The sequence below is a fragment of the Arachis stenosperma genome, chromosome 9, assembly GCF_014773155.1.
Source record: "Arachis stenosperma cultivar V10309 chromosome 9, arast.V10309.gnm1.PFL2, whole genome shotgun sequence".
NCBI lineage: Eukaryota > Viridiplantae > Streptophyta > Magnoliopsida > Fabales > Fabaceae > Arachis > Arachis stenosperma.
The window spans coordinates 20,356,049-20,368,157 of record NC_080385.1 but is presented as its reverse complement, the minus strand read 5'-3'; positions in this window follow the sequence as shown (position 1 = coordinate 20,368,157).

Sequence of the window (12,109 nt, the reverse complement as noted above, 5' to 3'; positions counted from 1 at the left end):
GTTTAATTATTTTGATGTGGTGGCATTACTTTTGTCTTCTGAATGTATGCTAAACAGTGCATATGTCTTTTGAATTTGTGGTTCATGAATGTTGGCTCTTGAAAGAATGATGAAAACGGAGACATGTTACTGAGGATCTGAAAAATCATAAAATGATTCTTGTATGCTTAAACAGTGCATATGTCTTTTGAATTTGTGTTCATGATGGCTCTTGAAAGAATGATGAAAAAGGAGACATGTTACTGAGGATCTGAAAAATCATAAAAATGATTCTTGAAGCAAGAAAAAGCAGTGAATACAAAAAAAAATAAAAATAGAGGTGAAAAAAAAAACCGAAAAAAAAGAGAGAGAAGAAAAAGAAAAGAAAGAAAAGAAAGAAAAAGAAAGAAATAAAGTTGTGATCCAAGGCAAAAAGAGTGTGCTTAAGAACCCTGAAAAAGAGTGTGCTTAAGAACCCTGGACACCTCTAATTGGGGACTTTAGCAAAGCTGAGTCACAATTTGAAAAGGTTCACCCAATTATGTGTCTGTGGCATGTATGTATCCGGTGGTAATACTGGAAGACAGAGTGGTTTGGACCACGGCCAAGACTCATGAAGTAGCTGTGTTCAAGATCATCATACTTAACTAGAATCAAAACACTATCTGGATTCTGAGTTCCTAAAGAAGCCAACCATTCTGAATTTCAAAGGATAGAGTAAGATGCCAAAACTGTTCAGAGGCAAAGCTAAAGCCCCGCTCATCTAATTAATACTGATCTTCATAGATGTTTTTGGAATTCATTGCATATTCTCTTTTTTATCTTATTGATTTTCAGTTGCTTGAGGACAAGCAACAATTTAAGTTTGGTGTTGTGATGAGCGGATAATTTATACACTTTTGGCATTGTTTTTAGTATGTTTTTGGTAGTTTAGTTGATTTTAGTATATTTTTATAGTTTTAGTTAAAATTCACTTTTCTGGACTTTACTATGAGTTTGTGTGTTTTTCTGTGATTTCAGGTATTTTCTGGCTGAAATTGAAGGTTCTGAGCAAAAATCTGATCCAGAGACTGAAAAGGACTGCAGATGCTGTTGGATTCTGACCTCCCTGCACTCGAAGTGGATTTTCTGGAGCTACAGAAGCCCAATTGGCGCGCTCTCAACGGCGTTGGAAAGTAGACATCCTGGGCTTTCCAGCCTGGGCTTTCCAGCAATATATGATAGTCCATACTTTTCCCAAGATTTGATGGCCCAAACCGGCGTTCAAAGTCACCTCAAGAAATCCCAGCGTTAAACGCTGGAACTGGCACCCAAATGGGAGTTAAACGCCCAAACTGGCATAAAAGCTGGCGTTTAACTCCAAGAAGAGTCTCTACACGAAATTGCTTCATTGCTCAGCCCAAGCACACACCAAGTGGGCCCGGAAGTGGATTTTTATGTCATTTACTCATCTCTGTACACCCTAGGCTACTAGTTTTCTATAAGTAGGACCTTGTACTATTGTATTTGACATCTGGGTAGCTATCTTTGAGTTTTATGCTATCTTAGATCATTTGGGAGGCTGGCCTCACGGACATGCCTAGACCTTGTTCTTATGTATTTTCAACGGTGGAGTTTCTACACACCATAGATTAAGGTGTGGAGCTCTGCTGTACCTCGAGTATTAATGCAATTACTATTGTTCTTCTATTCAATTCCGCTTGTTCTTTGTCCAAGATATCACTTGTTCTTCAACTTGATGAATGTGATGATCCGTGACACTCATCATCATTCTCACTCATGAACAAGGTGACTGACAACCACTCTTGTTCTACAAGCAATCAAAGCTCTAGTGAATATCTCTTGGATTCCTGATAACACGATGCATGGTTGATCGCCTGACAACCGAGTGCTCGCCTAACAAACGAGCCAGCCATTCCGTGAGATCAGAGTCTTCGTGGTATGGCGAGAACTGATGGCGGCATTCAAGAGAATCCGGAAGGTCCTAACCTTGTCTGTGGTATTCTGAGTAGGATTCAATGATTGAATGACTTTGACGTGCTTCAAACTCCTGGGCGGGGCGTTAGTGACAGACGCAAAAGAATCACTGGATTCTATTCCGGCCTGATTGAGAACCGACAGATGGATAGCCGTGCCGTGACAGGGTGCGTTGAACATTTCCAATGAGGGATGGGAGGTAGCCACTGACAACGGTGAAACCCTTGCATAAGCTTGCCATGGAAAGGAGTAAGAAGGATTGGATGAAGACAGGAAAGCAGAGACGGAAGGGAAAGCATCTCCATGCGCTTATCTGAAGTTCCTACCAGTGAATTACATAAGTATCTCTATCTTTATCTTTTATGTTATTTTCGTTCATCACCATCATACATTTGAGTCTGCCTGACTAAGATTTGCAAGATGACCATAGCTTGCTTCATAGCAACAATCTCCGTGGGATCGACCCTTACTCACGTAAGGTATTACTTGGACGACCCAGTGCATTTGCTGGTTAGTTGTGCGAAGTTGTGTAATGCCATGGAATTGAACCACCAAGTTCTTGGAGTTCATGACCGGGGATTATGAGAGTTGTGAAAAGTATTGTTCACAATTTCGCGCACCAACCTTACTGGCGTTGAATGCCAGCCTATGCGTCCTCCAGGGTGCGACTTTTTTCTTCTGCTGTTTTTGATTCTGTTTTTAATTTTTATGATTTTTTTGTGACTCCTCATGATCATGTACCTAATAAAACACAAAATAACAATAAAATATAATAAAATAAAAATTAGATAAAATTGGGTTGCCTCCCAACAAGCGCTTCTTTAATGTCAATAGCTTGACAGTGGCTCTCATGGAGCTTGCCTCCCAACAAGCGCTTCTTTAATGTCAATAGCTTGACAGTGGCTCTCATGGAGCTACAAGGTGATCAGGTCAATGTTGTATAGTTGCCCACACCAAACTTAGAGTTTGGATATGGGGTCTTAACACCAAACTTAGAGTTTGGTTGTGGCTTCCCAACACCAAACTTAGAGTTTGACTGGGGGCTTCTTGACTCTGAACTAGAGAGCTCTTCATGCTTACTCTCTATGTCACAGAGGGATGGCCATGTGCCTTAAACACAAGGTAGTCCCCATTCAATTGAAGGACTAATTCTCCTCTGTTGACATCTACACAGCTTCTGCTGGCTAGGAAAGGTCTTCCAAGGATGATGCTTCATCATCTTCCTTCCTAGTGTCTAAGATTATGAATCAGCAGGGATGTAAAGGCCTTCACCTTTACTAGCACGTCCTCTACTAACCCATAAGCTTGTCTCAATGACTTGTCTGCCAATTGCAATGAGAACAAGGCAGGTTGTACCTCAATGATCCCCAGCTTCTCCATTACAGAGAGTGGCATAAGATTTATCCCTGACCCCAGATCACACAGAGCTTTTGCAAAGCTCATGGTGCCTATGGTGCAAGGTATTAAGAACTTGCCAGGATCTTGTTTCTTTTGAGGTAGAGTTTTCTGAATCCAAGAATCCAGTTCACTAATGAGCAAGGGAGGTTCACTTTTCCAAGTTTCATTACCAAACAACTTGGCATTCAGCTTCATGATAGCTCCTAAGTATTGAGCAACTTGCTCTTCAGTTACATCTTCATCCTCTTCAGAGGAAGAATAGTCTTCAGAGCTCATGAATGGCAGAAGGAGATTTAATGGAATCTCTATGGTCTCTATATGAGCCTCAGATTCCTTTGGATCCTTAATAGGAAACTCCTTCTTGCTTGAAGGACGTCCCAGGAGGTCTTCCTCACTAGGATTTTCGTCCTTTTCCTCCCTTGTGCATTCGGCCATGTTGATCACATCAATGGCCTTGCACTCTCCTTTTGGATTCTCTTCTGTATTACTTGGGAGAATACTGGGAGGAGTTTCAATGACTTTCTTACTCAGCTGGCCCACTTGTGCCTCCAAATTTCTAATGGAGGATCTTATTTCATTCATGAAACTGAAAGTGGCCTTTGACAGATCAGAGACTATATTAGCTAAGTTAGAAGTATTTTGTTTAGAATTCTCTGTCTGTTGCTGAGAAGATGATGGATATGGCTTACTATTGCTCAGCCTATTGCGTCCACCGTTGGATGCATGTTGCCATCCATTCAGATTTTGAGAGATCATGACTTGCTGAGTCAACACTTTGTTCTGAGCCAATATGGCATTCAGAGCATCAATTTCAAGAACTCCTTCTTTTGGGGTATCCCTTATTAACGGAATTCCTCTCAGAAGTGGCATGAACTGGTTGTTTGCAACCATGTCAATGAGTTCTTGAGCTCTTCGGCGTTTTCTTCAGGTGAATAGATCCACCTGCAGAATGGTCCAATGACATTTTGAAAATTCAGAGAGGCCATAATAGAATAATCTAATATGGTCCTTCTGAAAACATGTCAGATGGACATCTTTTGGTTAGCTGCTTGTATCTTTCCCAAGCTTCATAGAGGGATTCACCATCTTTTTGTTTGAAGGTTTGAACATCCACTCTCAGCTTGCTCAGCTTTTGAGGAGGAAAGAATTTATCCAAAGGCTGTGACCAGCTTATCCCAGGAGTCCAGGCTATCCTTAGGTTGTGAAGCCACCATATTCTAGCCCTGTCTCTTACAGCAAAAGGGAAAGCATGAGTCTGTAGACTTCAGGATCAACTCCATTCGTCTTTACAGTCTCACAGATCTGCAAGAACCAGTTAAGAACTGATAGGGATCTTCAGATGGAAGTCCATAAACTTGCAGTTTTGTTGCATTAAAGCAACTAGCTGAGGTTTCAGCTCAGTTATTGGCTCCAATGGCAGGAATGGAGATGCTTCTTCCATCAAACTTGGACGTTGGCTTTGTGAAGTCACCAAGCATTCTCTTGCATTATTATTATTATTTTCTGCCATCTCCTTCTCTTGTCAAAAATTTTTGAAAGGTTTGTTTCTGGATTGTTGTAATTTAGCTTCTCTTAATTTTCTCTTCAGAGTCCTTTCAGGTTCTGGATCAATTTCACAAGAGTGCCTTTTCCTTGTTCTTGCTCATATGAAAGAGAAGAACAAGAAAAGAAGAGGAATCCTCTATGTCACGTATATAGATTCCTTTATGTTAGTAGAAGAAGAAGGGGGTAGAAGAATGAAGAAGGATTCGGATTTTGGATAAGAGAGGTGAAGAGAAGTGTTAGTAATTAAATAATTAAATAGAAGAAAAGAGAAGGGACATTTCGAAAATAATTTTTGAAAAAGGGGTTAGTAATTTTCGAAAATTAAATATAAATAAGATTAAAATTAAATTTAAACAATTAAAAGAATTTTGAAAAAGGGATGATATATTTTCGAAAATTAGAGAGGGAAAAGTAGTTAGGTGGTTTTGAAAAAGATAAGAAACAAACAAAAAGTTAGTTAGTTGATTGAAAAAGATTTGAAATCAAATTTGAAAAAGATAAGAAGATAATAAGTTAGATAAGATATTTTGAAATCAAATTTTGAAAAAGATAAAATTTTTGAAAAAGATCAAATAAAAGATAAAAAGATTTAATTCAAAAATTTTGAAATTATTTACTTCACTAACAAGAAACTCCAAGATAAGATTCTAGAACTTAAAGATTGAACCTTTATTAGCAAGAAAGTAACAAATTTCAAATTTTTGAACCAATCACATTAATTATTAGTGAATTTTCGAAAATATGATGTAAAGATAAGGAAAAGATTTTGAAAATAAATTGAAAAATATTTTTGAACTTTTCGAAAAATAAAAAAAATTGAAAAAGATATGATTTTGAAAAAGATTTTGAAAAGATAAGATTTTTAAAATTGAAATTTTGACTTGACTTGTAAGAAACAACTAATTTTGAAAATTTTTGACTAAGTCAACCCAAAATTTCGAAAATTTGGAGGGAAATAAGGAAAAGACATTTTTTTATTTTTGAATTTTTAATTATGAGAAGAGAAAAACAACAAAAATATTCAATGCATGAAATTTTTAGATCAAAACAATGAATGCATGCAAGAATGCTATGAATGTCAAGATGAACACCAAGAACACTTTGAAGATCATGATGAACATCAAGAACATAATTTTGAAAAATTTTTGATGCAAAGAAAACGTGCAAGACACCAAACTTAGAAATCTTTAATGCATGGACTCTAACAAACCAAAAATGCATATGAAAAACGACAAACAACACACAAAACAAGAAATCATCAAGATCAAACAAGAAGACTTATCAAGAACAACTTGAAGATCATGAAGAACACTATGAATGCATGAAATTTTCGAAAAAATGCAAGAAAAATTTTTAAAGCATGCAATTGACACCAAACTTAAAAATTGACTCAAGACTCAAACAAGAAACACAAAATATTTTTGATTTTTATGATTTTCTAATTTTTTTTGGATTTTTATTAATTTTTTTTTCGAAAATAAAGTTTAGAAAGACGAGAAACAAAAGAAAAATTTTGAAAAATATTTTTGAAAAGAAAATTACCTAATCTGAGCAACAAGATGAACCGTCAGTTGTCCATACTCGAACAATCCCCGGCAACGGCGCCAAAAACTTGGTGGACGAAATTGTGATACTTATTCTTTTGTATTTGTATGAAATCATTATTATGGCACCAGTTGAATTCACAACTCCGTTCAACTAACCAGCAAGTGTACTGGGTCGTCCAAGTAATAAACCTTACGCGAGTAAGGGTCGATCCCACAGAGATTGTTGGTATGAAGCAAGCTATGGTCACCTTGTAAATCTCAGTTAGGCAGATTAAATTGGTTTATGGTTTTCGAATAATTAATAATAAAAAGAAAATAAAAGGGATAGAGATACTTATGTAGATTAATAGTGGGAATTTCAGATAAGTGCATGGAGATGTTGTGCTCCTCTTGAAACTCTACTTCACTACTCTCTCTTCCAATCCTTCTTACTCCTTTCCATGGCAAGCTGTATGTAGGGCTTCACTATCATCAATGGCTACTTTCAATCCTCTCGGGAAAATGGTCCTATGCGCTGTCACTGCACGGCTAATCGTCTGGAGGCATCACCCTTGGTTGATAGCTACATCCCATCCTCTCAGTGAAAACGTTCCAAATGCTCTGTCACAGCACGGCTAATCATCTGTCGGTTCTCAATCAGGTTGGAATAGAATCCATTGATTCTTTTGCGTCTGTCACTAACGCCCAGCCTTCAGGAGTTTGAAGCTCGTCACAGTCATTCAATACCTGAATCCTACTCGGAATACCACAGACAAGGTAGACTTTCCAGACTCCCAGGATCCTACTCGGAATACCACAGACAAGGTTAGACTTTCCGGATCCTCATGAATGCCGCCATCCATCTAGCTTATACCACGAAGATTCTGTTGGGAATCTAAGAGATATGCGCCCGGCCTAAGGTAGAACGGAAGTGGTTGTCAATCACGCGCGTTCATAGGTGAGAATGATGATGAGTGTCACGGATCATCACATTCATCAAAGTTAAGTGCAACGTATATCTTGGAATAAGAATAAAAGAGAATTGAATAGAAAGGAATAGTAATTGTATTGAAACTTGAGGTACAGCAGAGCTCCACACCCTTAATCTATGGTGTGCAGAAACTCCACTGTTGAAAATACATAAGTGAAAGGTTCAGGCATGGCCGAATGGCCAGCCCCCAAAACGTGATCACAGGATTCAAAATACAATCCAGGATGAGATTATGATAGTAAAAAGTTCTATTTATAATAAACTAGCTCCTAGGGTTTACATGAGTAAGTAATTGATGCATAAATCCACTTCCGGGGCCCACTTGGTGTATGTTTGGGCTGAGCTTGATCTATTCACGAGCTGAGGCTTTTATTGGAGTTGAACTCCAAGTTATAACGTGTTTTGGGCGTTCAACTCCGGATCATGACGTGTTTCTGGCGTTTAACTCCAGACAGCAGCATGTACTTGGCGTTCAACGCCAAGTTACGTCGTCAAGTTCCGAATATAGTATAAACTATTATATATTGCTGGAAAGCTCTGGATGTCTGCTTTCCAACGTCGTTAAGAGCGCGTCATTTGGAGTTCTGTAGCTCCAGAAAATCCATTTTGAGTGCAGGGAGGTCAGATTCCAACAGCATCAGCAGTCCTTTTGTCAGCCTTTTTCAGAGTTTTGCTCAAGTCCTTCAATTTCAGCCAGAAATTACCTGAAATCACAGAAAAACACACAAACTCCTAGTAAAGTCCAGAAATGTGAATTTAACATAAAAACTAATGAAAACATCCCTAAAAGTAGCTTGAACTTACTAAAAACTACCTAAAAACAATGCCAAAAAGCATATAAATTATCCGCTCATCATATGTATTGACAGCACAATCAAATGATGATATTTCTTGATGAACAGAATATGAAGCATTGAAATTCCCTTCCTAGCCATAATTGTGTCAGTGTCATAACAATATGAGTCACTTTGTGGCTCTGGGAAGTAGTTCATTTCACTTGATTATTCATACTCTCTCATTCCTTGTTGATATTCCCAGTTACCATGAGGATAATGACCTAAATCATCTTGTGGTGGTGGGCAATATCTCATGAAATTGTCTTGATCATTTTGTGGTTCTAGAGCATATCCCCACTGGTTGAATTGCTTAGAATCTGTCATTTTTTAGTGATATTCCCAGCCACCATTAGAATAGTCATTTGGTGGTGGTAGGCAATATCCCATGAAATTTGCTTGATTAAAAGATGAGGAAAACTCCATTTGAATTTTTGTAAAACACAGTCACCGATGAAAATTGAAATTCATGTCATAGAGAAGAATTTCTTAGTGAGGCAATAACACAAATGCCTTAGTACCAAGCGAAAATAGAAAATTAAAAGAACTTTAAATGGCAAAAACAAAAAAATGCTTAATCTAGACTTATCACCCACTTAATCATTGTCGATCTTAATCAATCCCCAGCAACGGCGCCAAAAACTTGATGAGAAAAAATCGATTCCACACAAACTAACCGGAAAGTATACCGGGTCGCATCAAGTAGTAAAACTCACGTGAGTGAGGTCGATCCCACGAGGATTGATGGATCAAGCAACTTTAGTGAGGTGATTAGTTTAGTCAAGCTAACAGTGGTGAATTGAGTGAAATTGATTAACAGAATATAAATTGCAAGGAATTTAAAGTACTAAAAGTAAATGGCAGAAGATTAAATGGAGCTCAAAGCAATAAAAATGCGAATTAACAGAGAACAAGATTCATTATGGATTGGAGGTATCATAATCCATCATGAATAAAATAGATCTCAACTTCTTTCTCAATCATATGAGTAGATCTATGGCGGATTGAAATTGATTGGATTCCAATTCCTTGGCAATCCAATCTCTCTAATCACAATCATCTTGCCAATTCCTTGATCCAATTGTCATGAGAAGAGGTTAAGCATTTCTCTCATCCATAAGCCACACAAATTCTCAAGATCTCAATTCCTCCCGAATGGTGTGGATCAAGAGAGCTGTGAGAAACAGAGCTTCAGTTCTAATTTCCATGATTCCCCTTTCGAGGCTCACATGGAAATTCATAGATTCAAACCCCCTTCCAGAGTGAAAGAATCTCAATCAAAACAGAAGTTATTTCTTAGCTATCCAGATGAATTGAGAAGAAGAAGATGTTAACTTAATCATATGAATTAAAATAGAGCTCCTCCCCCTAATACATTGGGGTTCAATGGATCATAGCTCTAAGAACATTAGTAGAAAATATAAATTGCAAGAAAGTAAATCAAGCTCACAGCAAGCGGAAATGTAAAATTGCAGAAAGTGCAGAAGAGAAGAACAGAAACTTGAAAATGCATAAGCTAAAGTGAATTCAATACTGAAATGTAAAAGTGCAGAAAGGTAAAAGTGTTTACAAGAGCCTTCTACTCTACTTCTACTCCTACTCCTACTACTACTACTACTCCTAATGTAGCCTTCTTAATCCCCCCTAATGAAATGAAACTGATGCCTTTATATAGGCTTTTCTAAATGACAAATGAAATTGAAATTGAAAATAATTACAAATAAATGAAATTCCTATTCTAACTGTTTCTTGTGCCTTTGAGTGGTGTCAATGGGCTCTGCTTGCTTTGAAGTTTCAATGGAATTGGAATCAGATTAATTTGAGTAGAAATTCACTTCCAGAAGACCGTAGCGTTCCCTTGGAGAACAGAGCACTTTTATACCCACGCGTATGCGTGCTATACGCCTTCATGACCCTAATGTTTTGCCTCATCGACGCGTACGCATCCCTTGCAGCGTTCGCTTTGAGAGCGCTCCTCCCACGCGTACGCGTAATCCATGCGTATGCGTGGATTGCAAAATATCTCATCCACGCTGAGCCTCATTCACACGTTTGCGTTCTTCATCACAAGTGTCTCACCGACGCGTACGCGTGACGTCGCTGGCAAATTTTCCAGCCTCAATATCACAGGCGCTCTTTCAAAACGAACATAGTGTTCATTGCTGGTGAACACTGATCCTCCTTCCACGCGTGCGCACCATGCATGCATACGCGTGGATCTCCAAAAGTGACATCCTGCGCGTAAGCGCCTTGTATGCATGCACGTCACTTGTGAACGTAGCGTTCATCAATTGAACGTAGCATTCTCCTGCACTTCTTCCTTCCTTGTTTCTTCCTCTCATTTTTTCACCAGTCATCAATCAAACAGATACATCAAAGCCTTGGCATAATCATCAAATCTTGCATCACTCATATTATCAACTAAACTTTGCAAAAAATCTTATGAAAATGCATAAAATCAACAATGTTTGATTGAATCAGGACAAGCATGAATTTCTCATCTAAGCACTTACTTATTCCCTAGAAATGTATGAAAACCAAGTAAAAACAGATAAAGATTGCTAGTAAAACATGTACAAAATGACATGTCATCACAATACCAAACTTAAATCTTGCTTGTCCCCAAGCAAGGAAAGAATCATGTAGTACATTTTGACAACCCAAGGTGAGAAGAATAGCAATTCTTATGTTCATGGTTGGCTAGTTTTCTGTGCATGCAACAATCACAAAATAAATTCAAATGATTGATGTTTCTATCTAGCTCATTTTATGAAATTTTTTCTTTATATTTCTTCCTTGAAGCAAGCTTTTCATTCTCTTCTTAGCTTCTCCTTTTGGGTGCTTTGCACCATGAGTTGAAAACAAAGCTACGACTCTACATACTTTGTTTTCAAGTATTACCACTTGATACATAAGCACCACAAGCATTTAATTAGAGGACTTCTTTAAGCTTATTTGTTTCTTTTCTTTACTCTCTAATCATTGATGCTCAGAGCCTTGAGCTTTGAGGGGGTGCTTTTGCACTTGAGCCTAGCCTTGACTTCTAACTGTTTTATTTTCAAGCTTTTTTGCCTGATACATAAACACCACACATACTTAACAATTGAATTGTCATTGGTACTCAGAGCCTTTAGCTTTCTCATTCTTTCCCTTTTCTTTTTCTTGCCTTATTTGCATTTGCTTCCTTCAAGGTTTTCATGATTTCAAAAATTTCATAAAATGTCCTAGATGAAAACTTCAATTAAATAAATTCAAATGCAATTGAGCAACAGTTAATCATACTAGCCTTCCAATACTTATATGCCCATGCTTAGTTCTTCTTTAATGACCTTGTTTGTTTATGATCATGATACTTAATTGCTTTTGAATTCACAGAACTCAAGATGGTAGTCATAATGTCATAGCAACATATTACAATCTAGCAATCAAACTATGCTTATTCATAATACGCATGCATACAAAGAAGATAGAAGACAATCATGCAATTTGAAGTGCTGGAAATAAGTAGGAGGAAAAAAGGAGCGTTACCACCTTGTAGCGAGGAGCCTTTCGACCTGCATATGAAAATAATAACACAGTATGGGATAAGAACCGGAGGTTCTCATCATGGTAAAGGTACCACGCGTATAATAAATAAAGTCCTAGGAATGCCAGAGGCAATCCTAGAATTCCATTATACAATTATAAAACCTAATTTCTAAGCAGAAACCATAAAAAGGGGTAGGTTATCTAAGTACCCTATACTTATTTGCTTTAAAACCTATCACCTAACCAATTCACCCTTCCTCCGTTCCTCCGTCATCCATAAATTCAGCAGAGACAAAACAAACAGACAAGGCAAGCACAGGTAAAAAACAAGT